Source organism: Agelaius phoeniceus, chromosome 6 (genome assembly GCF_051311805.1).
Source record: "Agelaius phoeniceus isolate bAgePho1 chromosome 6, bAgePho1.hap1, whole genome shotgun sequence".
Classification (NCBI taxonomy): Eukaryota; Metazoa; Chordata; class Aves; order Passeriformes; family Icteridae; genus Agelaius; species Agelaius phoeniceus.
In genome coordinates this window covers 39,243,031-39,270,965 of record NC_135270.1, presented here as the reverse complement: position 1 = coordinate 39,270,965, position 27,935 = coordinate 39,243,031, and the positions used below count along the sequence as shown (strand labels likewise).

Here is a 27,935-nt window from a genome sequence, read left to right as displayed (position 1 = left end):
TTGTACAGAAGAATTAGTTGGAACTAGAAAAAAAATGATTACTATCCTTACTTGAATTTTGGTGTACGTCTTCATTCAGTATAGTTACATGACAAGACTCTTTGTGATTTTGTGTTTAAGAACAAATACACAGAACACCACCAGTTCCTGTCAATGGCAATGGGAAGAGCAGACAGCTCTGGGTACCTCCATATGTTTCTCCAATCATACAGGAATACTGTTTTCATCCTTTTATTTATAAAGGTAAATCACTTGTTGTCATTTCTGAATATATTGCTGCTTCATGATGAAAAATAACACATAAATAAATAAGTACTGTCAAAATCCAGCTTGCACATGCACATGTAGCCTGACCATCTAGAGCAGCAACATGTCTAGCTAACATCAGGACACATGTTCTGTTAGTTACCTGCACTCTTTTGTTCTGCGTAGATAAATGACATCATGTAATCAAAATATCCACTGTAACACTGTAGCCTTGACAGAACAAGGAAGATAGCTTGGTTGATTGTTGTAAAACTAAGATATTGAAATATCAGAGCAAATATTGAGCTTCTTCACATCAGTTGCTACCGACAAGCAGATTTTTAGCTACCACCAGTGCAAAACCCACTGAAAACAGTGAAGTTTTGTCAAAATAAGGCAGGTGTCCTTTCTTGCTCTGACTAGGAGTCCTAGCACAAGATCATTTCATGCTTTGAAATACACATAAGGCAATAGAATGACAGTCTATGTCAGGTGGGATTATGGCCCTATTTCTTTTATTTGGGTGGGTTTTGGGGGTTTTTGTTTGTTTGGTTGGTTGGTTGGTTTGGTTTTCAGGCTTGGTTTGGTTTGGTGTTCATGTTTTTTTGACAGGCCGTTGGAAATAAAGGTATAGAAGGAAAAGTTAGTTGTTTTCTTCAGGTTTCCAAATGCTCAGTTGATCTGGGACCTGTTTTTGCTGGATACAGTGGAGGGGAATGATGAAGCTCTGCATCCTCAGTTATGCACTAGCACTATATTTGTAACCATGAGACCAAAAAGAGTTAGGAATCAAATACTTTAAAAGCAAAAATGCAGTAGTAGGAAAGAGGGAGTAAATAAATAGTACAATCCTAACCTCCCAAGTGCATCAGAAAAGAACATCCTTTCAGAGCTGAACATCCCAGGATCAGATGCAAGAGAGGGTATAAGCAGCAAGGGCACTGGGGTGCTCTGCTGCCAAGGAGCTGTCGCTGCACCTCATGTGCAGTGCAGGCAGAACCTGCTGATTCTATTAAATCTGTAGAGGCTTCTGTTAACACAGGGTGCAAAATGATCTTTGCTTGGAGATATTTGCTTGGAAACAAGTAGTTATGACAATGCACCTCCCTGCTGTGCATGCACTTTTGTACACATGCACTCACCTATGCATATACATGACATAAGATCAGAAATGTGATTGTGCAGGATTGAGAGATTCACTATTCTGCACCCTGCAGAAGCATCTGTATTTCAATTACATTGCCTGTTCCTGGGATTAGACTTCTCATTTTCATCAGATTCTCACTGGTGGTAATAGATTTAACTCTGACCTTATTCTTCCTCTATTTCCACCATAAAGGATGAAGAAAATGAGAGCATTGCTCCTGTTATCAATTATTGATATTATTATTGCCCTGTTATCATTATTGCCCTGTTCCATTATTCTGTTTTCTTCTAAAACAGAACTACCCTTCTAGCATGTCTTACTCTTGGCTCCCTCCTTTACATGTTGTCCAACTGCAAGCAGCTAAGACAAATTTCTCTGTACCTTTCACTCCCTCCCTTTGGATTTTTCAATCTGAAGTCTTGCTCTTGAATTGAAGGCCACATAACAACTTCACTCCTTCAGCTGCACTAGCCAGCCAGGCCTCTTTTAACAATTCTTGCAAAAGAGTAGATTCATTCTTTAACCATTTCTAATGAGCTGTAACTAAACAGGTTTCCATTGCACTATTTACCCTCAGTAATTTTGGATGTTGAAGTTCCCAGTGTCGCAACATCCATTCTGAGGAGGAAAAAAAAAAGAGCATTAAGAAAAAGAGATATGAATATGATACAAAAAACTATAAGCTACCTGTACTATCAACTGAATTTCTTAACAACTTTAAGGACAGCCTGAAGTGTCTTGTGTGGTGCCCTGTGTGAAGAGCCAATGCACTCAAACCCTGCACATCACACATCATTATTGTTAAGAAATGGCCAGTCCATTTTCTTCAGTTTCTATATTTCAGGTACCTATCATTATCATTTACCTCTGGCCTTCTTTTTTAGCTGATCCTTACTGGCCTTCATCTCATGAATCAGTTTAGGGGACAGTGCAGCTTCTCCATCTGGAGCACAGCAGCTCTACAGCATTCTCCTAAGCATGGGCACTGCAGAGACAGGCAGCATCACACACACACAGAAGGTGGACCAAGGGGTTCTCTCTCTCTGTCAGGAGAGAGAAAGAGGGCTACAGACATGAAATGGTCATATATTCTGTGTATATGTTCCAATTTCATGACAAAGTCACCATCGAATGGTTCTGCAGCTCATGTCTCCCATTATCAGCAGGTTCAGGATGAATCCACTGTTCATGTAGTGGTAATGTGCTGTAATTTAATCAGTCATAAACACAGTAGGTAATCTGTGTCAAGGCACTGTTTAAAACACAATTTTATTCACCATTTTCCCTGGGTAGGTAGGCTGAGAATGGTCAGGAGCACCAATATATCTGAGGCTGCACAGCTCTGCCAGCTGCTTGACTTCCTGCCCATACCAGTGTGGCTTGGTGGCAGGCAATAGACCTGGGGATGGCAGTGGACAATAGATTTGAGATAGGTAATCACTTCTCTAGCTTCAGTTTTTTCTAATAAATTTATTTCAGGGAACTGAGGCCTAAACAAATCTTTTCCAAATTTAGAGAAACAGAGGTATAATCACTTTTGTCCAAACTCCAATTCTCTCTTGCAATGATCAAGAATTCTTCTTTGAATTGACCTGTGTTTTTTGCAGACAAAACATGTGTTGCATGTGTTACTGTTTATTTCCCATAAAAATATTCTAAACCCATTCTCACAGATTTGTTAATCCTTCATACTCACACAATTTTTCTTTTATTCAACTTATTTTTAAAATTACTATTACAAGTTATCATCTTAATGTTTTTCAATAAATGCTTGCCTTGTTTGCTGAAATAGTAGAGAGGGCAGGAAATTGTGACATCAACTATTCTGTACTAATAAACATGAAGAGTGTTTCTGACTATTACCAGAGTTTTATAATAGACAAGGCAGTATTGGTTGATTGGGCTTGGGAGAAGAAAAGATGCTGTGAGTTTCTTTGAACTACACTAACAAGTAACAAATTAATCTGGCCTTTGCTAGCTTCAGTTGTTGCAAAGCTTACTCAGATGGTGAATATGTTCATAGCTGAGTGAAAAATATCTCAATTCTTTGGAGATGTGCTTTTAGTATCATTACTGGGTTTTGGAAAGGAATTTATCACTTTTTGAAGCATTTGACATTGAATCACCTGGCTACTGGTGAGACAAAAATAACTGCATCTCATTCACAGGGTCTTTCTTTAGCATCTGTATCTGTAATATAAAATAAGGGAATGTATTCTGACTTACTCCCTACTCAGCAACATCCATGAATAAACATCTTCTAAAATTATCAGTTTCCACCCCCATTAAAAAAAAAAAAACAACCCAGATTTTATTTCCTGTAATACTATCATCACAGGATCTGTCCCTGGTATTACTGTAGATGTTTATCTCTGACCCTTATCTCTCCTTTTCATTGTTCCTTGCAGCATCCTCTATTTTATGGCACCCTGTACCTGCAGCCAGTGCTGGAAAAATTAGCAGGTACTTTTGTTTTGCAGAATCCAAAGTGTTTCTCTGGGTATAATGTGCCCAGAAGATATTTTTGTTCCTTAATTTCATCTCGGAAAATTTATATTAATTGTTGAAGCACAGGTATGGTACCTAAGCATTTTTATATATGATTTTGGCTTGTGTTTCATTTTTTGACAAAGTTATTCAGTTAAAATCATATATCATTTTGATATTTTATGATACTCATCTGATCATTCCATAACAAAAATTTTACCTGGCATTGTAAATGAAATTTACATTCCTCCTAGTGTTCCTTTACCACTCTGCTGTAGAACTGCATTGAGTTAGTTTTGACTGTCTTTCTTCCAGAGAGCTGATGACATCATTGTAGCCTTACATGTTTATAGATACCTGCCTTATCTCTTGTTCCTTTTCCTGTTCTAAGCTGAACAGTAGGGTTGCTTTTGAAGTTCTGCATGGTATTAATATATGCAAAATATCTCAAGCCCCTACTATAATGGGGAATGGCATTCCCCATTATAGTGCTTTTTTTCCTAGCCATTGACTTGACTGACAAAGGTTTAGCTTTTTCATAAAAGTAAATTTTTTTAGTAGTATCTAAAGACATTCTGGTTTTGGATGGGGGAGGCAGGGAAGGTCCTCAAAAGCTATGGCATGTTTTTCCATGCATCAGTAGCTTATATCAGCTTATAACCTTCAAAGAATGCTCTTACAGAAAAATATTAAAATGGCCACACAATATCAGTACAGGCTTAGTGTTCTCTCTTACAGCCCTGTTGGACATTTGCCATTTTCTTGTGAAGATTTAAGGCTTTTACAGTTGCTAAATAAGGTTTCTTTCACACCCATGTGATGAGAAGCAGGAATCTAGGGTGCTGCCTTTGCTGCTGTTTAATATTGTTTTGTTCAGCTTGCTTTGTGCTGATTCACTCTAGGATGGGAGTCACTCTTGCTGTTATACTCAGTCCTCAAGCTGAAGTCTCCATTTCTCTTCCAGATAGGCTGATCTCTCTCATAAGCCTTTCCTGAAAGAACCATTTCCAGAAACACAGCCTAATGCAGCACCTGTACTCAGAGATGCTCACATACCCAGTAATTAGAACTCAACCACAATGTACAAGCACTAGAGATGATTATATAGAATTAACAAAGGCACAGAAATATCTCATGTGATTCCCACTGATCATAAATCCTTTTATTAAGCATTTTTAAGACTGAACACTCAGAAAGTTTAGATACATAACAAGAAAATATTTTAAAATCGATACATTTTTTGGCTTCATACATTGGCTAAATAAACTTTAAGAAACATATGTAAAAATTATTAAACAACAGACAAAGAGTGAATAACATTTTAAAATTAAAGGATGAATTATTGTTAATATAGATCTCAAGTTCAAACTATATATTTTACAAGAGAAGAGTCTGGATACAGTTTTTTTTATTTCCTGTGTAGTTTCTGATTTCTTGTGTTATTTAAATCTATTTAAATCTACCCACTATGCCAAGCAGTGTTACCAAGCAATCAAAATCTGGAAGCATACAAGTGTCACTGAGGACAAAACATATAGATCCTGTATTTTGAAAAGCATGTTACCCTTTTGTGTCAAAAATACTATCCAGCAACTTTGTTCCAACTGGATGTCTACCAAAAAAATAAGACAAGTTGAAAATCAGTGGAGTTAAACCCCTTGGAGAGATGTAATACTGTGAGTATAATTGAAATGTTAATAATTATGTTCATGCTGATAATTACCAAGAATAGTTTGGTATAGTAGTTACAGAGCTCACCTTTCACCTCTGGGTCTTGGATTTGATTTCTACCTGGGAGTGCATGAAAAGAGTTCAATTATCTCCATCTGCCTTTTAGTGGAAGGATTTTTCCACCCCTTTCATACTTCAAAAGTAAACAAAAATAAAAATAAATGGACAGAAAGAACATTTCATGCTCCCAACAGCTAATTGGTATGAAGTTCTGGGCGTTATTTTTGATAAAATTTGACAGGAAGTATTACACAGTTTAGACCATTTGGAAAAGACACAAAATGACGGAAAAAATGCAAACTGAAAAGAAATCACTACTCCTTCCTCTACCATTCCTTTAAGTATTTTGAGTATAACATACAAAAATTACTGTAGTGTCATAATGTAATGATAAAACACTCGTTTCTGTGCAACAGCCTCATAGCTATGAATCCAACTTTATCAACACAACACCAACATTTTAGCACAACACTTGTCCTATTCAGTCTAACACATAATGAGAGAAGGAAATAAATTACAGTTTATACACAGGATTAACAACCGAAGTTCAAAAAAACACATTAAACAGACCCAGTATTTTGGTGCTGGGTTTTAATTAGCCCAATTTCCTCCATCTACCTGCCACATATAGCAGGAAAAGAGTAACACTTGCTGGATTATGTAGGGATCTAAGCACATGGGTCTCTTAACTTTAGGGTTTCAGAGATTTTATCAAGTTCTGCTCATTTTGCTGGGCATCTCTTTAACACCATGATAATAAGAGCTGGGCAATAGCTGAAGCCCTGATGCAAAGTTATAAGGCAGTATGCCACTGGGAATTTAACAACCAGTGAAGCTTGCTGTATCATGAAAAGTGAAATCTCAGGGAGTCCTGCAGTGATAGGCAAAAATTAAAAAAATAAAGATAAGAATTTAACAGCAATCATTGTTTATGAGACAATGCAATTAGTTTCCATCAGTTATATACCATTTACTATAGTAAAAATTTATTTAATCTGTGAGTTGTGCAAGTCTGAAAAAATACCCACAAACACCAAATCCACCATGTTTCCATAACAGGCAAAGATGCATTCCTTAACTGTATCAAGAAGATCATCCAAAGGGGATTTTATTCCATTCCTATCTGAAAGCAATGCCATCATTATCTGTGCTTTCCTTTCTTAATTGTTCTAGAAGCTGAGATAAAATAGGAAATGAAATAAGATCTAGGCACCACAAAGAGTATATTTTAGAAAATTTAGATTCTAGTACTTTAATACCACTAGACTGGAAAATAAATACAGTTAAAGCCTGGAAATGAACAGGAATTCTCCCATGGATTTCAGCAGCATTCAAGAGAAATTTGAAATAAATGGGGCTAATAGCAAGAATGTGAGAGTATTCAGCTCAGCTTAGAATTGAAATATACAGAAAGTGCTCCAGTTACTGATAGTAAGACATCCCCATTGCTCCATTCCTCTCTCCCTTTCCCTGGTTTTAGTTACAAGTGCTTTGATTTTAAGTCAAAGGGTAAATACTGTGTTTATATATGCTTTGTCCCTTTTCTTTCAGCGGTGTAGGGAGACGTAAGTGAAACAGAAGGTACTGGGGGTAATGCAGTCAAGCACAAGGCCAAGATTTTTTGAAATCAAGATTCACTAACGCTGCTTCACTAATTCTGCCTCAGTTAGAGGCAGATACATAGGGACAAAACCCTTTCCTTCTGTAGAATATGTCCATGCAGTTTCCTGCTTAGGTTATGCATAGTTTTATTTTTCTCAGAATTCCCCTGGCACAAATCAAATATATGTCTTACAACTATGACACCTGCTCCATTTCTTCTGAGCACCTTACTTGCTTGATTCCTTCTGTGTGGTAGAGCCAAGTCACTTTTTCTAATAAAAGTACTTTGTGATTCTTTGTGTCTCTCTATGCTAAGACAAGGTAACCCTAAGTGGACAAATTAGCTACAAGAGGTTATTTAGATTCATTTAGGTTATAAAAGACCTCTGAGATCATTGAGTCCAAACTCACCACTGCCAAGTCCACCACTAAACCTTGTCCCTAAGTGGCATATCACACCTTTTAAATACCTTCAGGAGTGGTAACTCACCCACTCCTCTGGGCAGCCTGAAAAAAATTTTCCTAGTAATTTTTTTCCTCCTGCAGCGCAACTTGAACCCCTGTCCTGTTGTCTTGTTGCCTGGGAGGAGAGGCCAACACGCACCTGGCTACAGCCTCTTCTCAGGCTGTAGAGACCAGTAAGGTCAGCCCTGAGCCTCCTTTTCTCCAGTCTGAACACCTCCAGCTCCCTCAGCCATTCCTCATCAGGTTTGTGCCCCAGAGCTGCCACCAGCTCTGTTGCCCTTCTCTGGACACACTCCAGCCCCTCAGTGTCTGTCCTGTCAGGAGGGGCCCAGAACTGACCACAGCACTCAAGATGTGGCCTCACCAGTGCCCAACACAGGGGGACAATCACTGCTCTTCTCCTGCTGGCCATGTTATTTCTGGTGCAGTCCAGGATGCCATTGGCCTTCTTGGCCACCTGGGCACACACTGGCCCATGTTCAGCTGCTGTCACCCAGCACCCCCAGGTCCTTTTCCACTTTGCATCCACTCTGCCCCTGGTCTGTAGCACTGGCTACTGCAACCCAAGGGCAGGGCCCAACATTTGGCCTCATTCAGCCTCGCACAATTGGCCTCAGCCCATGGATCCAGCCTGTCCAAATCTGTCTGCAGAGCTTTCCTACCCTCCAGCAGATCAACACCTCCATCCAACTTGGTGTCATCTGCAACCTGACTAAGGGTGCACTCAACACCCTCATCCAGATAAAGGTACTAAAAATGATTGAACACAAGACACTGAGCCCTGGGGAGCACCAGTAGCAATCATGAGCCAAGTGGATTTAGCTCTATTTGACACCACTCTTTGGCATCACCCATTCAGACAGTTCTGTACCCAGCAAACACTGCACCTGTCCAAGCCATGAGCAGACAATTTCTCCAGGAGAATGCTGTGGGTAATAGTGTCAAATCCTTTGCTGAAGTCCAAGTAAAAAACATCTTTCCCTCATCTACTACACTTGTCACTTTGACATAGAACATTAATTTATTAACTGAACAGTCATTTATTTAACAACACAAAAGTTTGTTTTCACACAGCTAGTAGGAAACTTTATGTGTGAGCCACACTTCCATTTGGCAAAAATGTTCACCATTTACCATGTCTACAGTTTTAAATGCTACAATTCTGACACATGAAAACACTAAGTACCTTACTAAACATGGAAACTTCTGAATTATCCTAGCTTTTCTTTGTAAAGCATCAGGATTTTTCATTCATCCAGTGGCATTTGAAGGTCTTCCTGAGAAGAAAAATACCAAATGAGTCTTGCATTTACTGCTGTGAAATTAACACTGTAGTCCCTGCATAAAAAACCCAATAATATTTGCATTGAAATTGCTAATTATGTGGACATAATAATCTGTCTGGTAATAGAAGCACCTGAAAAAAAGGAGAAGAAGTGCAAGATAATTCTGTGGCTGTGGGAGCTGTAAGATGGAGGGAATGAAAGCATTTGGAAAGCATCCTGCCCCAAGTCTCACCATAAAAGGACCAGAGTCAGAGGAGAGGAGCTGAAAGGCCTTGCTGTGCACATTTATCTTATCTGAGAGATGTGCACAGGCACAGCACTGCAGGACTGTGCAGTGTGTGACAATCTGCCCATGCCCTGCTGCATTCTCGGGCTGCATTTCACCTGTGGCATTGCCAGTCACATTTTTAAAAAATTACAAACCTGCATTAACAAGAGTCTTACAGCAAAAGTTACCTGGCAATTAAAATGTATTTTGAAAACCTTGAAGTGATAAAATGCATAAGGCTGCAGGGAATGCCTGAGACACAGGAAGGAATAGGGCAGGGAAGAAGAACCCCCTCAGTTAAACATAATCAAAGGCTTTGATATTAAATGTTCAGCTGCTGTAATGTACCCACAGAGTTTCAAAACAGTTACTACAAGGTTTTCACTCCTTGGGCTTTAAAACAGGAAAAATACTAAACCCCAAGTGAAACTGTGAAAATAGAGAATCCATTAAAGATATTCTCACAGTAGGGCACAACAGTCCTACTATTTAGTGGCTTACAGATGGTGGGTTTGCAAAGCACATAGTTATCAAATAAATGACAGATGAAGGAACTTAAAATGGTGATTTCAAATCTGTATTTCTTTAGCCTTGCTCTATTTAAGAGAGGTTTCTCTAAAAAAATGTTTAGATACCAAAGGATTCTGGCCTTGAATCTCCTTTCACACCTGTTTTACGTGGTTATCTCATGCATTCATGATCCCTATCAAAAATATAAACAATTCCACTTCTTCAGGTATAGCTTGACTTATTTGTGTCCCTGAATCCTCCCATTTCTCAAGAGGAGAGATATGGTGCTTTACATTGTCATTACATATGTACTCTGTATTATGTTTTTCTCCACTACTAAATGTCCTTCTTGTTGACTTCATAAGCATTTCAGTACATGTGAGGATATAAGCAAACACAGCATTTCAAGCACAGATGCATTAACACCACGTGTCTTGCAACACTGCTGCTTTTCGTTTGTGCACTTAGTCGCAATGTTTCACCAGTGCCAGCCTGTGCTTCAATTGGCAACTTTATATTCATTTTTCTTATCTTTAAAACTCCACCCATTTCTAAACTTGACTTCTAAAGAGCTAGTCTCCAGTTTTTATGCACCCTATTGATCTTCTTTCCTGTGCCATATATATGAGCTTTCTCTTGCTTGTATTTAACCTTATTATCAGATGCAATTTTTCAGTCACGCACCTTATAAGCAATTTTTTGTTGTTGTTGATTTTGTACTATGAATGTTCTAATCTTCGCCCATATCTTTATTTTCCTTGGAATTATCTCACTGTTCTAGACCAGCATATGTCCTCACATGTGCAGCCAGCTCCACTGTGAAAGCTGTTGCCTGTTGTGCACTTAACACAAGTTTGTCGAAGGTCCCAGAACACTCACTTGCTCTGAGACCTGGCATTACACAAAATAGTGGTCTAGGTCATCGTTATGCTCAGCTCCTTTTCTTCCACTTTATCCAGCTCATTTTGACATTTCCAGGTTCTAACAGCTGCTTTTCCTATTGGAAAATGTAAAACAGTGTGAAGAGGCAGTGGGTGGGCAATACTTCAGTGGAAGAAAAACAACTCTGTACTCTTTCATATGTTGCTCTCCTTTGATGATATCACAGGTCTAAAGAAGTACTTTCACACCTGCCATCAGTGGGACTCCTGTAAGTTACTCCTCTGTACTCTCTTCTTCCTCCTTTAAGGTGCAAATTTTACACAGTATTTTCTATAGGCATGAGTTGGGAATGAAATACCAATTAAGGCACTGCTTGTCCCAGCAGCTGTCGGTGATCCCTCTGCCAGCAGCCCAGTGCCACAGCACAGGCAGCTGCTCAGCCAGGACCTGGAGCAGGCTGGCCAGAGGATCCCTGCCCAGCATGATGGGGATCCCCAGCCCTGCACAGCTCCCACTTGGGCTCAGCTGCAGCTTCAAACAGGCAGATTCCACTTAGCACTGAGCCAGCTACATGAGGGACTAGTAAATTGTCTCTGAGGTCTAGCTGAACTAGAAATACCCTTCATTTTTATCTTAACTTTTTCCTTCTTATCACTGCTGCATTTTTTGCTCTCTGTGGAATGACACAAATTTCCCACAAATTTTTTCTTCAAACAAATGCAGATTTCTGCCACTTGATCAGCATTTTCCTTATGTATAGATTATCATTCACATTAAAATTGAATTGAAATATTTTATGACATTAAAAGTACTGGATGGCCAAAGGAAAATAAATCTACCTTGACCTGTCCTTTATCACTCTTGGCAGACCCTGTTCTAGTTCATCTGACATTTTGGCATCTCTAACTGATTTCCTTTGGCAAGTCATTGACTGAGTTTTTTAAACACCTGGGTTTTTTCACTGGTTTGGTTTTTTTGGTTTTTTTTTTTTTGTAAATAAGTATGCATGCTCTACACTACAACATGTTAGCTTGGTTAAAGAGCTTTTTCTCCATTTTTCCACAAATACTGTTCTGTTGCAAATGAAGTCGTAGGGCATTGGTTTTCTGCGTGTCTTTGTAAATTGACTCTGCTTTTTGTTGTTGATGTTGTTGTGTGCCCTCCCTCTTCCCTCTGTCTTCTTCATATTTCTATGGCTGGAAGACAAAACTGAGCTGGTTATTGAGACAGTATCATTTATTTGTGTTCTTTAAGCAGGCTGTAGCAGAGCCAGAAGATAATGGGCACCTCATTTATTCAGGCTTTGAATGATCATATTTAATTCCCAGTGACAGCTGTCTTCACCATATTAGCATTGCAAATCAGCACTGTTTTGTAATGGCCTTCTATTGAACATGATTCAATTATGTGTGGTCCGTAGCGAGGCAGGATACGGTCTTAGTATCTATAGCAATATTTCTGCAAGCTGCTGCTCTTTACACTGCTCACATTTAAGCTGTCTGTTTATCACAATGCTTTCCTTGAACTACACTGAACTCTCTTCATTTTGCAGCAAAATAAAGAAGAATGAATATAATTTGTTAAAGCAGTTATCTGGTCAGCTATATTACATACCCTATCTTCTCTATACATGCCTGGAATCAGGAAACACTTGTTAAAATAATTGTTATTATACTTAAAACATTTATGTTACAAAAGTCATTAAAACAGATTTAAATTACTACACAGTATTAGATGGTACTACATACTAAAGGTCAATGCTGGCTTGAAGAAAAATTGTAATAACATATCCAACAGGTAAATTTTGTGTTACTGTCACAGTTTTCCAAGAAAAGGGCAGCTAGGTTTAACTTTGATAAAAGAAGTTAAAAGTCATAAAATATTTTAAAATTACAGTTTCAAAAGCTTTCAGAAGCCCTATTTCATTTACTGTGGAATGCCTAAATCCTGTGCCCCATAAATGCTTCTTTTCCTGCATTGTGAGCAGGATGTGTGCATATGACACTTCAGACTATGCTGTTGAAGGCCTGGATTTCAAGATCACAGCTTAAAACGTGTGTGTGTTAGTTATAACATAAAAACCTTTATAAATTCTGATTCCAGCTGTAAGATAAGTTCTCCTATTGTGTTAGGCAGCCTCCAAAAGAAAAGATTTCTCTGCACAGATTCAGCAAATACATGCTTCAGTCAGTGCAAGGTAAAGCACAGACCTTACTCTTTTCTTCAGGTTTTCCATTCCTATGTTCTCTACAACACCTAGCTTTTTTCTTGCAGAAATCTCATTATACACAATACAACTGTCTCTAGCCCCAGGGCTCTTAGCATCCTTCATCTCAGTGACAAAGTGCACCTATAGCAGAAATACATTGTTTATTCCACAAACCAGAGTGCTGGGCCATCATTCTAAAGTATTTGCTAGATCAACAAGATGGAAGGTTTTTTAGTCATATACTGACCTTGAACTGTTTAAAGATACTTTCTAGGTAATTGCAACAGAGGAGCTGATATTCCCAGTTTGAGGTTGGCCCAGGCAAAGATGCCCCAGGTGGGGTGGAAGGTGGCAGAAAGCCACACTAACCATACTATTTCCTCCAGTGACACTGCACTGGATATCACTATGCATATATCACATTCATCCACTTTTTAAAGGATTACTTAATGAATTTTTTTTCTTTTTTTTTAAAGTCTTCATTCAAAGCTTTCCTCTCCACTGTCTCCTCCAGCAGATTCTGTTGTCTTTTTTGCAAAGATTTGATACATGTTAATTTCTTGATTGTATTTGATTTATGAGATTTTACTACATTTTTGAAACCAAAGAGCTTATGTGAAAATAATGACTGCTTCATCCGAGAGGGTCCACTGAATTTTTTTAAAGCAAGATCCATTTGTTGTTCATGACTGGGTTTTTTCATTTATATCAAATTGTACACTCACCTACCTGGGAAACAAACTGGGGTTTATGGAACAGTTTCATTTATTTTTATCATTCCTACTGCATTAAAAAAAACCCCTATGTATGTACAAGAAAATACCTGTACATGCTATTTTTGCACATGGTCCTCCATGAAGCCACTCCAAGAGCCTAACAAGAGTCAATTACATTAACAGAGTCTCAGGCCCCAGTCTTAAGAGGTATTTAGATATATATAGTGTCCAGAAATTACATGCAATGTCAAAGTCTGCTCTGGTCAGACATCCAGAAAAGGGAGGTGTCTTCATTTATATTACACTGCTTGAGCCTTTCAACTGGCTAAAAACTGTTAATAAAGGGAATTAAATAATACAAATAATGGATAAGGGAATAAACCATAAATTTTTAGAGTCACATTCTCTAAACTCCTCACAGACATTCAGAGATTTTTAAAAATTAGGAGGAAGTTGTTCATGTTTTTTAATACATTTTTTCTTATCTTTTTGTAAAACTGCCTTGAAAGATTTAAATAAAACTCTTTTTTTTGACACAAACTAACGACAGCAATAAAACTTTGTTTAAGGATGAATAGTAGAACAATGTAAAAGAGCAAAGGAAAGCAAAAACACACATTACAAGCTCTACAGGGAGAAACACAGTGAAAGGCTTTATGAAACAAAGTTAAGGAAGAACAAGATCTTATCTGTGCTCTTCAGTTCTTTCTGAAGAGAGAAATAGTAAATGCTAAAATGGGTATTTCCCCATTTTGGAAAAATGGGAATTCCCAAATTTTGGTAAAATGGGTATTTCCATTGTGCTTAGTAAACAATTGAGCTATTCAATTGTTTGAGTAGTTCAAATAAAGGCATGAAGGAACTCGTATATATCTGTCCTTGGTTTGACTGGGATAGAGTTAATTTTCTTTCTAGCAGCTGGTACACTGCTCTGTTTTGGCTTCTGTGTGAGAATGATGTTGATAACACACTGATATTTTAGATGTTGCTACGTGGTGCTTACCCCAAGTCCAGGTCTTTCAGTGTCTCATGCTCTGCCAGTGAGGAGGTACAAAAAGCTGGGAGGGAGCTTGGCCAGGACAGCTGACCAAACTGGCCAGGGGAATGTTTGACAATATAGAATGTCATTCCCAGTGTATAAACAGGGGGGAGTTGGCTAGGGAGGACTGAGCACTGCTTGAGGGCAGGGTGTACATCTGTCAGTGGATAGTGAGCAATTCTATTGTGTGTCACTTACTGTTCTTGGGGTTTATTACCCTCTCTCATTTTTTATGTCCCTTTTCCTCCTCTGTCTCCTTCTCCCTATTATTATTGTTATTATTATTATGTTTCAGTTACTAAACTGCTCTTATCTCACCCCACAGGTTTTACCTTATGATTCTCCCATCTGTACCACCAAGGAAGAGCATGGAGTGAGTGAGCAGCTTCAGGGTACTTAGCTTCAGGTACTTAGCTGGCTGGGGTTAAAATGCAACAATATCAAAATATGTCCCTTTCTTATCACAGTCTTTCATCTCAGAAAAATTGCACTGTGCCTAAAAAGGAAGAGCCAGGGGAAAGCCTACACTGTGAGAGGTCCTGATGGGGCTCCTAGTGGAGCAGAATGCCATGCTGCACCAGTCTCTCACATGGGTCATACTGTATGACCCTTCTAGATCATTCTCAGGTGCACATTTTTGGATATTGACTTTTGCACAAAATATTTTTCACTGTTTCTTTGCCTAGGGAAATGTGATTTCTCTTACCACAATATCTTCCTCTCATCTAATTTCACACACACACAATCACTATTAACCCAAATTTGAAACTTACAAACGATTGCACTCCTACAGCTTTCCTGAAGACCAGCAGTTAGCAATAAAGTCAAAAGGACAGGAATGTGTGTCTGCCCCAGAGGACCACAAATAGCCTTTGCAGCTGCCAATGCAGCTGGCACAAACAGGAGGTGAGGTCCATGTGTGGCACCCACTTGGTCGCTGTGGTCACTGCTTGGTTTAGGACTTTGAGGGAGGTGGAAAAGGGGCTGTAATACTGGAGACAGTAGACTCTAATCCATAGGCACCCAGGCTCCATTGGCTTTATCACTCAGGAAAAGCTTTTTTACTCTGAAATAAGTAAGTTCTTTTTACATGAAAACTACACAAACAAAACATCACCTCCTGAGGGTGCATTGCTGTTATGTAAGAGTGGTCATGCTTACAGTCAATTACCACAGAAAACCAGGGAGTTTCTTTCTATATTGCTGTATGTAATGGATACTAATGACAACTTCCTCCACCTGTCATGTAATTTGGTGTAATTAATGTAATTTGTTCTGGTAATTGTAAGAAGGTCAGGATCAGAGTTCATGAAATATGAATCACTTCCACATATTCAATATTTATCATCCTGTGCTACCCACACATGCCATTATTGTACAAATAACTTAATTGAGAAACAATAAAGGTTTCTATAAAATAAAATAAACCTTTCATATAAGTAAGGAAACAAAAAGTAAATCCCTTAACACCTTATTGTTCATCCAGAGGTACATGTTCGGTAGCATTCATATAGCATAGGCCACCACTCCAAAATCTCCTAGAAATGCCAGCCTTCAAAAATCTTTACTTATCAGCTGCACTGCAGTAACACTGTTTATGCTACTTGCCCCTGCCTCAGATGAGTTTTTTGCAAAGTACAGAGGAAATTAATGCAAGCATCAATGGTGGAGATAAAGCAACCAGCATTGCTCAGCTTGATCTCAGGAGACTGTGCTCATGCTCTCATGTATTAGTATTAGTTTAGAAAAATAGTAAGCAGGGATTTGGAGGATAATGGAGTAGATTGGATCTGCTTACAGGGATATTCCCGTTTCCCAGCTTAGGGGTCGGTATAGGAACACTACAGGGGAAAAAACAAATGTGTCTGCCTGGAACTTCAACAAGAAGGTGGAGAAGGCTGGGCTTCAATTAGGTTTTCTAAATCTGATCACAGATTTTCTGGCCTTCTTTCTGCATCTGCATTTTTGATAGTCTTCAGGTTTGTTTCTTGATTTGAAAACAAGCTTTCTGATCTATTTCCTGTCTGGTTGCATGTAGTAGTGCTATGTTTTCCTGAAGCTGTTGTTGTTTGTGATGAATGGGAACTACTGGAATAACCTGTAGTGATGCCAATTCACATTCACTTGTAGTGCTGCTGACCAGAGACATAGTAGTTGTTCCAGACTAACTTGAAGATAAGGACCTAAGTATGCAGCAAACTGTTGTGAAAAACCTCGAGAATCAATCAACAGCTTAAGTTTAGTGAAGCAAGGGGGGATAGATTTTGCAAAGCAAGGGAATTAAAGGTAATAGAAACACAGGAAGGGAGACCTTTGCAGCAGTATGAAGAATTGTACGAGGAGCAAAATTACAACAACAGACAAAAAATTATGCCATAGTATTGGAGTCAGAAGATAATGCCAACTTCTGCTACATTAAAAGAAAAGAAAGATTTGAAATGTTGCTGCAAGAATCATCAAGACAGCCTGAATGGGAAAAATAACCCACATAGCAAGCCCATCTTATGTGCCTCATTGACAAGTCTAGCAGCATTCATACTCAGAAAATGAAATTGTAGGCTGGAATTAGAATCAAATGTTAGTAGTTATCTCTGAATTGAACATGACTTCACAGGTCTCTTGGAGGCAATACGAGAAAGCTGGTCTAAGATTTCAATTTGGACAAAATAAGTCAAGACTGGCATAGAGAGACAGGCTTGTGAGGCCTCTTCTAACAGGTTGTCAAATTCATATTTTCACAGGCAGATATGTAGTGATACAGTTCACCCAGATCATCAGCAAAGGTGCTAAACAGGACTGGTCCCACACTGAGCCCTGGGGAACCCCACTGGTGCCCAGCTGCCAGCTGGGTGCAGCTCCTTCCACAGCCACTCCCTGGGCCTGAGCACCCAGACAGTTTTTCACCCAGCAAAAGGACAGAGCACCTGTCCAAGCTTTGCTAGGAGAATGCTGTGGGACACAGTGTCAAAGGCTTTGCTGGAGTCCAGGTAGACAATATCCACAGCCTTTCCCCCATGCACAAGGCAGTCAGCTGACCATAAAGGAGGTCATGCTGCCCTCCCCAGCTTGTCCTGCACGTGCCCTGTGATGCACCCCAGGCAATCTGCTCCATAACCTCCCCTGGTACTGCGCTCAGGCTGGCAGGCCTGCACCTCCTTCCAGCTCTTCTTGTAGGTGAGCATCACAATGGCTGACTTCTCGTTGCCTGATACCTCCCTGGTTAGCCAGAACTGATGGAAAATGATGGAACAATTTCACCAGGTTTCTTGGTGAACAGTTCCTAGGTGGATCCCATCTGGCCATGCAGACAGCACAGAATCCAGTAAACCCTGAGAATAATTTGAGAAAGTGCAGTGTATCTGTTTGGAGAAGATTCTGCAGTTACTCCATCTACAATCTTTTGCAAGTCAATTCCTTCACCAAATAGCCTACCCAAATAAATTTATGTCTTTGTGGTCACTGCTTCTGGAGTTTTTGGGAAATGCAATAGTTTCTCAACATTTTCTTAATAGGATTTAATGAAGGCTACGGCAATGAACCATCAGCACCTTTAAAGGCATTACTTATCAATGGTAGTTACTGACAAAAATGGAGTCACTATGGGTAAGGAGGAAATAAATGCCTAGAGTTTAAATTGAAAATATGTGTTTGATTCTTTAGATATACAATAGAGATATTCTTTGGGAAGACATAGTGCTATTTAGGGAGAGTATTATATTTTTTTAATTAGTTCCTAAAAGAAGAATGCCAGTTGATAAAGTGGTATCCAAGACATTCATACTTTAAATACATTGTGGCACACAAAATTCAAACAATATACATCACGTGTTTTCAACAACTTAGTCACAGTATTTCAGGGTTAATAAAGTCATATATGTACATTGTTGTATATACCTGTCCTTTTGCTTCTCTTCATTAGGAATAAACAGTGTAGTTCTGATCTTAAAGAGAAAATGAGTTTAAAATCATCAATTTCTTCATCATGAATATTTGTCCTTATCAGAGTGGAGGCTCCTGTAACAATTACTATGTATCTAGGCAGCAGCACTACAAGTGAATTTGAATTAGCATCACTAGATTATTCCAAACAACAACAGCTTCAGGAAAACATAACAGTACCACATGTGACCAGACAGAGGATATATTAGAAAGCACATTTTTGAATCAAGAAACAAATCTGAAGACTATAAAAAATGCAGATGCAGAAGGAAAGCCAGAAAACCTGTGCTCAAATTTAGAAAATCTAATAGAACTTTTTAATAATGTCTGACAACTGCACCACAAAAACCTCTTACTTGTACAACATGAAAGGCTACAATCAGAACATCCATTCAGACAGTTGCCTTGCCAGAGAGTACTGGTGTGTACAAAAAAACCATTCCCTTTCACATTCTCCAACAGCGTTATTGCTCTACTACCCTTTAGAAATGTCATGCAATTAATAGAGTACAATGCATGTTAAAATGTGTCCCATATATGAAAAACTATGGGAAAACTTAATTAGTATTAGCATGAAGAATATTTTGCATTGTAGCTTCATTGTTTTAATCCTAGAAAATATGCCTGCTCTCTCCCTCCTTCCTCCAGTTGTTAATTATCACCAGTATAATTGCATGCAAGCAGCACTAGATCCCACTTTCATGTTAAATTGTGGAAGTTTCATTACTAAACACACAAATAACAAATGTGTTGTTTAATGCATTCATTTTGGGTGGATACTTTAGAAGAAAATTCTATCAACTTTGCTTGAAATTTGAAAAATCTTAGTTCTGGCAGCAGAAACTGTACTGTTAAGAGAAAGAGAGCACATCTTTTAAAATATTACAGCCTGAATATTGTTACAAGAATTGACAACTATTTTCCAGTATTTTGTTCCTAGGTAGGAGGAGAGCTATTGTTTATACCTTACTTATATCAGACTCAGTTCAGTGGGCCAGCATTTCTGTGACTGCACAAACCAAAAAGCAGTCTCATTTCAGAAGGCCAAAGCAAAATTGCAGGGATAAGTCACCAAGAAGGCAATTAAAATTTTCCATTTTACCATTTTCAAATGTTTTGAGGAAATATTTCTTCCCTTCATATTAATTTTTTATTAAATTAATTTCAAAATTGCAGTATCAACTTAAAATACAAAATCATTTTCAAGTATGGTCAAGGTTCATGATCTGCTTTTTAACAGCGTGAAGAAATGAAGCCTGATGGTCTCAGATATTTTATTTAAAATTGCAGAGTAACAGCAGGAACTGAATCCTGCTCTTTCTTTTCACCCAATACTTTCTCTTCACTAGCCCACAGAAAACAAAGCTATACAGATACTATCTCACATGGACTGCAAATAAGGAATTTTTTCATTTTGAATATTCCTACTCCAGCATAAATGCAGATCCCTCTTTTATTCTGGCTTCATAAAAGTGTCATTCCAGGAGCTCAAGAACTGAGTTCAGCACAGTTCTGCAAATAACCAGTTGATTCCATCAGGTGCAAACATACATCAAACATAATCAGAAAGCAATTGGCAGTGATCATGATGCATTAGACATGGCAGAGAGGGTGAGAAAAATGTGAAAAGTTCAAGACAGTAATTTTGAAGTCTAATCCTCACTGATACCTGCATTCAATTTGCATCTCAATTTTTGACACAAATTCCTCAAAGCACCTAAATGTGGACACTGAAGCACATGCAATGACACCTGAGCCCTGCTCAGGGAGAAATGTTCTCAGAGTCTGTCTGAGTCTCAAAGATTGGGATGTTTATGCAGTGCCCAAGCCAGCTCTTCTCTTACAGCACAGGCTTACAGCCTGACAGGAGCATTCAGCCCATGGCATTGTGCAATACATCCAACAGCACCAGTATCCACCTACATGTGGTGTTTCCAGCCAGTCCAACGTGACACAGCAGACACGCTGCTGTTACAGCTGGAACCTGTCCAGATGCACACGCATCATCACATGAAACCAGTGCCCTGTCTAATGCTGCCAGAGCCCTTACCCTGGAAACAAATGTCAGCACAAGTCCCAGCTCCACAAGGAAGGACACCCATATAAATGAGCTATGTCATTCTTCAACTTTCAGAAGTGAATATTCCAAAAAAAAATACTCCGGTACCTGTTTATAAATTTGAAATTTCTATAAGAACACTTGGTCCTTGAAAGTTCAACTCAGTATTTCAGTTGTTGAAAGCAATTTTAACAGCCAACCTTTCCATTTTCTCTCATTTCTCCCATGGCTTGAGCTCTAAGGGCTTCATTCCTCCTTGAGTATTTACAGCTTTTTTTTTTTTAACTCAGTATTCTCAGCAGAACAAATCCAAACTGTAGCTTTCTCAGCTTTGTGGTCAGGAGAATCTCGTTTTCTCTCCTCAGAAAAAACCCTCAGGATTTTTCCCTCACTCTCAGTGACAACTCTGCAAGTAGAGTTAGCTTAGTAGCTAACAGACATCTCTGCTTTGTAGACCTTCCATGTGCCAATTCCAAAACTGAAGTTTTGTTCACGCTGGGCCTTGACAGAGAAAGGATCATTGTCACATTCGCTTTGAAGACCTGTGAAGACCCCAACATTCTCAAACGAGGCTGTTTTCTGTTCCCACAGAAATCACACATTTAGTGGGAGCAGCCCTTGAAATTTATGGAAGTCTCCACATTCATACAGTTATAAAGAACAAAAACCACCTGGGTTATAGTTCTTCTGGTACTATTTTGTAAACATAAAGATATTGAGAATACTTAACCATTCATTCCTTCCTAATTTTGCTTCACTAAAGCAAAATTACAGAAAGCATGGAGAAACTGAATTAGCATCCCTTGCTAGATTGTGGAGATATATGTCCCCCATTTGTCCTTAAGCCATGCAATACTTATTGAGTCTCAAGTTGTATATTCTATATTTATTCCTTTTCCTTAGTAACATTGAAAATATTTGTATACCATTACATACATGATAAATGTCTAAAAACTGTCATTTAATAGAAGGTTTTGGTTGGATCATTATTAAGATTTTATTGATTCAGAAGTGCTCAGTTATATGACATTTAATCATGCCGCCCAAAAGAAACCAGGTTAGCTTTTATATTGACAATAGGCTGGGATAAAGGATAGCAGAATCAGAGCTCGCATACTTAGCATTGAATAAACCATATTTTCTAGGCTGCTTTACATAAAAACAGATATGCTAGATCAAACTAAAAACCAAAAGATTTTTCTCAGCTAGTGGCCCACACCTGATGTTAAGGAAAAAAAGAACATATGAAAGAGGGAAAGTAGAACAGTAGCTGCCAGCTACTTCTGTTTCAAATAATCCATCTCATGTTTAATAGCTCTTCACGGTCTTTCTTTACAAAATTGTTTAATCATTTTTTAAACTTATTTGTAATTTTGGCATCCAATGAAAATTAATCTCAACATGTAATATTTTTATGCAGGAAAGAGCTTTCTTTTGTTTGTTTTAAACCTGCTGCCTAATAGTTTCCTTGGGTACCCCACAGTGAGTAATCATTCCCTATTCAGTTTCTTCATGTCATTCATAATTTGCTATTCCTCCCTCACACCCACATTTTGTTGTCTCTTTTCCAAGCTGAGGATTACTGCCACACAGTTATGTCTCACACAAGTTGTCCCATACCTTAGCCCTCCCTCTCTGCTCTTCTCTCTGCCCTTTCTATGTCTATTTTCCTCTACGCTTCCACAAACCATTTACTATGATTCCATCTCATCAATATACATATAATAAAGCTTTCTAATGCTTTTTTATTATTATTTCTACTCTTTCCCAGTGCTTCCTAGTATCCTGTTTTTCTTTTGATAATGGTGGCTGAGATTTGGGCTAATGTCTTAAAGGAATTAATCAGAAGAGTTTTGAGATCTTTGCTAATTTAGAGTCCACCACTATGAGCTTCATCATTAAAACTGTTTTTCCCTCAGGATGTTTACTTAGAATTAATTTAGTCTTTTCTCAACCAACCACTCAACACTAATTCCTTACACAACTCCTTACAGTAAAATTTGGCTATCTTGAATAATTTCATATCTGCCAAAAATTGTCTCATTATTTGCACCCTTTGCTAGATCTATTAAGAATATATTGAGTGGCACACAGCTCCATCCATTCATCTACAAAATCTTTTAGAAAACAATAATCTATCCTACTCTTTTTTCCCCCTGTTTTTTAACCCATTTCTAATTCAGGAATAAATTTATTCCATATCCCATTAGTGGAAAGATGGCTGGCAGTAAAATCAGAGGAAACTGAGAAGTTATACTCACATCCTAAAAGGAGTTACAACTGTATGGATATTGTACGGTAAAATACAGCTGCTACGCCCTGGATGGAAAGTGGCTGGCATGCTCCACAAAGATTCCTGATACAACTGTAAGCACCTGCTGAGGGGGATGGAATGGAGGGTGGAGCAGAGTGGAGGCACCATGGGCCAGGCTCTGTTGAAATCCTTGCAGGGAGGGGACCTCGATGGCATTTTTCAGCTGTTAAAGAGCATAGCACCTGTCAGCCAAGGGAGGGGAGATGTCCTGCTGCTGAGCCAACAGCTGTGGCAAAATCCCTCTCCTAAGATTCACTGGTTCTCTCCCTTGGCTGATTATAGCCTAATTATAATGTTAACACACAACTCCACCCCAAAGTTACCCACCCCAAGGGACAAGCAGTACAACCACCCCTCACTGGGTATGGGCTCTATATTGTTATGACTGTGTCTTTAACAACAAAGCAAGAGAATTGTACATGAGTCAGTAATAAAGGTATTTATGACTCAAGTCACTCAAGCTCCACCTCAACATAAAGAAATAGTATGAAAGTAAGTTGAGAATGGGGTGAAAGTTAAGGAAGTCTCCATTGTAACTGCTGGGATCTGTCAATAAGCTGAATCTGCTTTCCCCCCATAGGGACTCCTACTGGGTAACAATCATACTCTGTGTGTGTGGAATACTTTTACTGGGGATTGGAGCTTTTCTGTGTATTGCTTCAAATGTGTGTTTGCAGTCAGGTATTATCACCGACAATCCCCGAAACTTAACCTGTCACAATTTTATATAACAAAGACTGTTATTCCATGCTGTTGGTTTGAGTCCTTCACAGATGCCAGCAGTTGCCAGCAGGGGGTAACACACGCAAATAGAGAGGAAAACCTACTGAGGGGTCATAAAGTGGGCAGACCAGCTGAGGGATCTCCCTTAAGCTGTTGGCAAATTTCCCTGGGCCGCCCTCCGATCCTCTGACTCTGCCCCCAGCCTGTAGCACTGCCTGGGGTTGTTGTGAGCCAAGGGCAGGACTCAGCACCTCACCTTATTGAAGCTAACACAATTGGCCTGGGGCCATGGATCCAGCCGTCCAGATCCCTCCAGCCTGTTAACACTCCCACTCAACTGAGTGTTTTCTGCAAACTTGCTGAGGGTGCATTTGATCCCCTTGTCCAGATCATCAGCAAAGGTGTTTAACAGGAACCAACACTGAGGCCTGGGGAACCCCACTGGTGCCCAGCTGCCAGCTGGGTGCAGCTCCTTCCACAGCCACTCCCTGGGCCTGAGCACCCAGACAGTTTTTCACCCAGCAAAAGGACAGAGCACCTGTCCAAGCTTTGCTAGGAAAATGCTGTGGGACACAGTGTCAAAGTCTTTGCTGGAGTCCAGGTAGACAATATCCACAGCCTTTCTACTAGGCGGATCAGCTGGTTGTAAAAGTTCAGGCAGATCAAGCAGGACTTGCCTTTTCTAAACCCGTTCTGGCTGGGCCTGATCCCCAGCTTGTCCTGTACGTGCCCTGTGATGAACTCCAGGCAATCTGCCCCATAACCTTCCCTGGCACCAAGGTCAGGCTGACAGACCCACAGCTCCCCAGATCTCCCTTTCTGCCCTTCTTGTAGATAAACACCACGTTGTCTGACTTCCAATCATGTGAGACCTCCCCATAACCAGGCTCACCCAGATCACAATGAAATTGATTCAGGGATACAAATAGTGCTTAATAATTTTTTCTCAATGGCTTTTTTATTACCCAGACTGGTTTTGGTGTTTTGTTCCAGCTCAGTGAGCTCCCTTGAAATAAGATCAGAATGAAGATTTGCTTGTTTAAGCCAGAGATAAATTCACTAAGGCCACCCCAGCAGAGTGAGGACTATTCAGTGTTTGGGAAAAGAGGTTCATATCAAACATGTATTGAATGGTCTAAAACCATGTGCCATGAAGCAAATATTGAACACAATCCAAACGTGAATAAAGGTGACTAAAGACTATATTTGGGCCTCTTACTTTCTTAAGTGAGTATGAAACCAGGAACAACTTCCAGGACTGCCTGAAATTTAAATAATAGGAGCTGAAGAATGTCAGCACCACTGCCAAGAGGAATTTTCCATCTTGTAATTGCATGGATTGCAACCAAAGCCCTCTTCTATGCACTTCACACTAGAAAAGCAATATTTTTCTTTCAAATGCACTTAAAATACAATTAAATATTGCACACAACCACGTTATGCAAGAATGTAGAGAAATCAGATTTAGTCAATCTAAGATACAGACAAGTATCCACTAATCTATGGACACAACATTGAAAATAACTTCAACTACATGTAAATCTGGTTTTGCAACAAACTTTTATTAATAGAAAACAAAAAAGGTCTTTTTTTCTTTACCCTCTTAAAAATTAATACATTTTTTCTCCATTTCTCTACACCTTGCTCTGTTGATTTTTTTTCTGACATTTTTAGATTATTTTTTCTCTTCTTCCATAGCTCTGTACATTCTTTTGTCTACCTGACTTTCTTCCTCTTTTTAGCCTCTCTTGATTTATTTTGTTGTGTTCAAATAGCAGTGGAACATGGCCTCTGTCTAAGTCAGCCTCAGCTAATTTACATTTCTTTCATAAGAGGGTACCCAGGGAATAAAGGCCCTTTTCCCTGATACCTCAGGATCTAGGTGCAGTCTTGTCATAGAGCCATCTTAAAACAGTAAGAATAGGAAACATAATGGCTTAGGGATCTTTACACCTTTTTGCATTCATAGAAAACAATAGATAACCTCCTGTGCTATCTTCTTTCTTCTCTAGTTTTCCATTTGTTTTGTTCAATATTATGTTGTTATAAAAACTGTTATAAAAACAAAATAAAGCTGGTTGTCTCTTTTCTCCAAGTGATACTTCTTATCTCCTTCTATCTCTGTGACACAGGACCGTTCATCTGAGGTGCTTCCCACACAGCAACCAGGAGAACATGGAGCCAGGAAAGAGGAATGGAAACCACATTTGCCTTGCAAACCCTATTTTACAATTTCACCACTGAACTTTGTGGTTATGAGGAGTTAATTTATAGAAAGATGGCCTGTGATGAATATGAGGCCATGTTAACATCAGTGAAATGCCTGAAAATAGTCCTCAGAGAACTTCACACAAATACAGACCCAGGCTCCAGCTGAGACAAAAGCCAGATGAGTTATCCAGGAATCAAACAATCATTTGCACATCTTTTCTTGCCAACATCATGAGGTTTTCAAGGACAACACTCCACCCTAGTACTCCTGCTCTAATTAACTCACAGTGTAATCAATGGGATGAGTAGCTGTGAAGCTCTGAAGAGATTTTGTCTGTGTGTAAAACATTAGACTGAAAGTTTTTGTTGTTGAATATACATCTATTCACATAAGCTAACAGGTGTTTGCTCCACTTTCTGCAATTTAAATGTTTAACCTTCAATTCTATTAAAACCTATTGATGAGAAGAGGAGGTTCTTTTAACAGAGTGCTAGCAAAGCATTCATGAAGCCTTCTCAAGCATACTCTGCCAATTATTTCTCCATGAGGTTCTTGCAAAAAAAAAATCTGCCTTAGCTTGTGACAAGTTCTGTATCCCAGAAGTACCTGAGCTTGAGAAACTGTGCATTTTTCTACATTTAGGCAAAAGTGCTTCTCTTAGCCAAAACCCCACAAATTCATAAATGAAGAAATACATCACAATATGTTCTTTTTAGAGGGTGAAATCAGAAGAATATTACAGCTGTCAGTTTATCTAATCATTAGCATTTTTTAAAAGATCAAATTAAATTCCTGTAAGTGAGAGATTCCTCCTTCAGAAATGTTTTAATTAATAATAAAAATAACCATGAATGCTACTGGGAATCACTTAATTGTTTACACTTACTAATAAATCAAGACATCCAATGCATCTGTAAAAATAGAATAATCGGCCCAATCTTATGTTAATAGATTTGCAACCTTCACAAACATCAAAGTCATAACTTAAACAGTAAATGCCATAACAAGATTGGTTGTTAGCCTCTTGGGCAATAAAGAGGTGGATAAACTCCTTGAATAGAATTCTTTATTTTGCCTATATCTTGGTTGAAGTGTTGGATTGTCACTGATTCTCTTTTTGATTTTTTTTTTAGACTGAAATATCCGTGCCATTAGGAGTTACAGCAATACTATGCACTGCATGGCCTTTGTTACTTGTTATTTATGCACCCATAAATAAAATTCTTTACTAATTGGTTAAATAATCACAGTATGTTTCTTTTTAGGGTTTTTGTTATGTTGTCAAAATAGTTTTGTTTTCCTCTGTGTTGATATAATGGGGTTTTTTTCAGTTATTTTGGAATACCATTGGTAAAGAATTGTCCTGATGCAGCAGAAAACCCACACATATTTACCTTTGCATAAGGCACCTGTACATATTTGCCACATTTCAAGTTATGCCTCATTGTTCCACCTAGCCATATTTCAAATGTAGTCTATTTTCAGTTTTGAGTTGCAGGGGTTTTGGCTGCTCTGCTACTTGCTATGGCATGTTTTCTGTCTAGAGACTCTTCACATGAAGCCACATACCATGTCAAAGAAGCAATAACCAACCTCTGTTCAGATTAAGTCTAGCACTAAAAAGAAAAGTACATCATGTTTCCCACAGAGACTTTAATTCTGGATTTATTTTGAGTTTCATGTTTGAAACAAAAATTATGAGGTCTTGAAAGCAGAAGCTACTATGGAATGTGGCAACATGATTTCCAGTACACTAATAAAATGTTTCTGAAAAATCTTTTGTTAGTTTCTTGTGCTCTTTATTACCTGGATGCAAGTAGACTTAGATGGCTGTGTGCTTTTTGTATCCCAGCAGACAAGAAAGCAGTGGTGTACCTGCAAGTCCAACAGGAGGCAGGAGGAAAGTTGCCCTAGTCAAGGGAGCCAGGACACACAGAGTCCTGTACCCAGAGGAGGAAGCAGCTGCTCCACACCATCATGTGAAGAGAGGCTCAGTGCTAAATGAGTGAGCATGACAGGCAAGGCAGAGGTAACCCACATCACATCTTATAAAGGCTTTCAACAACAAACTGAAAACTACGAGAGGAATCCATGAGCTGA

At 38.9% G+C, this 27,935-nt stretch overlaps 2 long non-coding RNA genes across 2 annotated transcripts in view; one reads left to right on the top strand and one right to left on the bottom strand.

Annotated features, from left to right (window-relative positions):
- Window positions 1–27,935, bottom strand: part of LOC143694222 (uncharacterized) — a 50,614-nt gene that overhangs the window by 19,083 nt on the left and 3,596 nt on the right. The window lies entirely within an intron of this gene.
- Window positions 119–26,760, top strand: LOC143694221 (uncharacterized). Its single transcript, XR_013182574.1, has 4 exons — window positions 119–243; window positions 10,851–10,892; window positions 14,914–14,994; window positions 25,756–26,760. It is a non-coding gene; the product is annotated as an uncharacterized LOC143694221 (long non-coding RNA).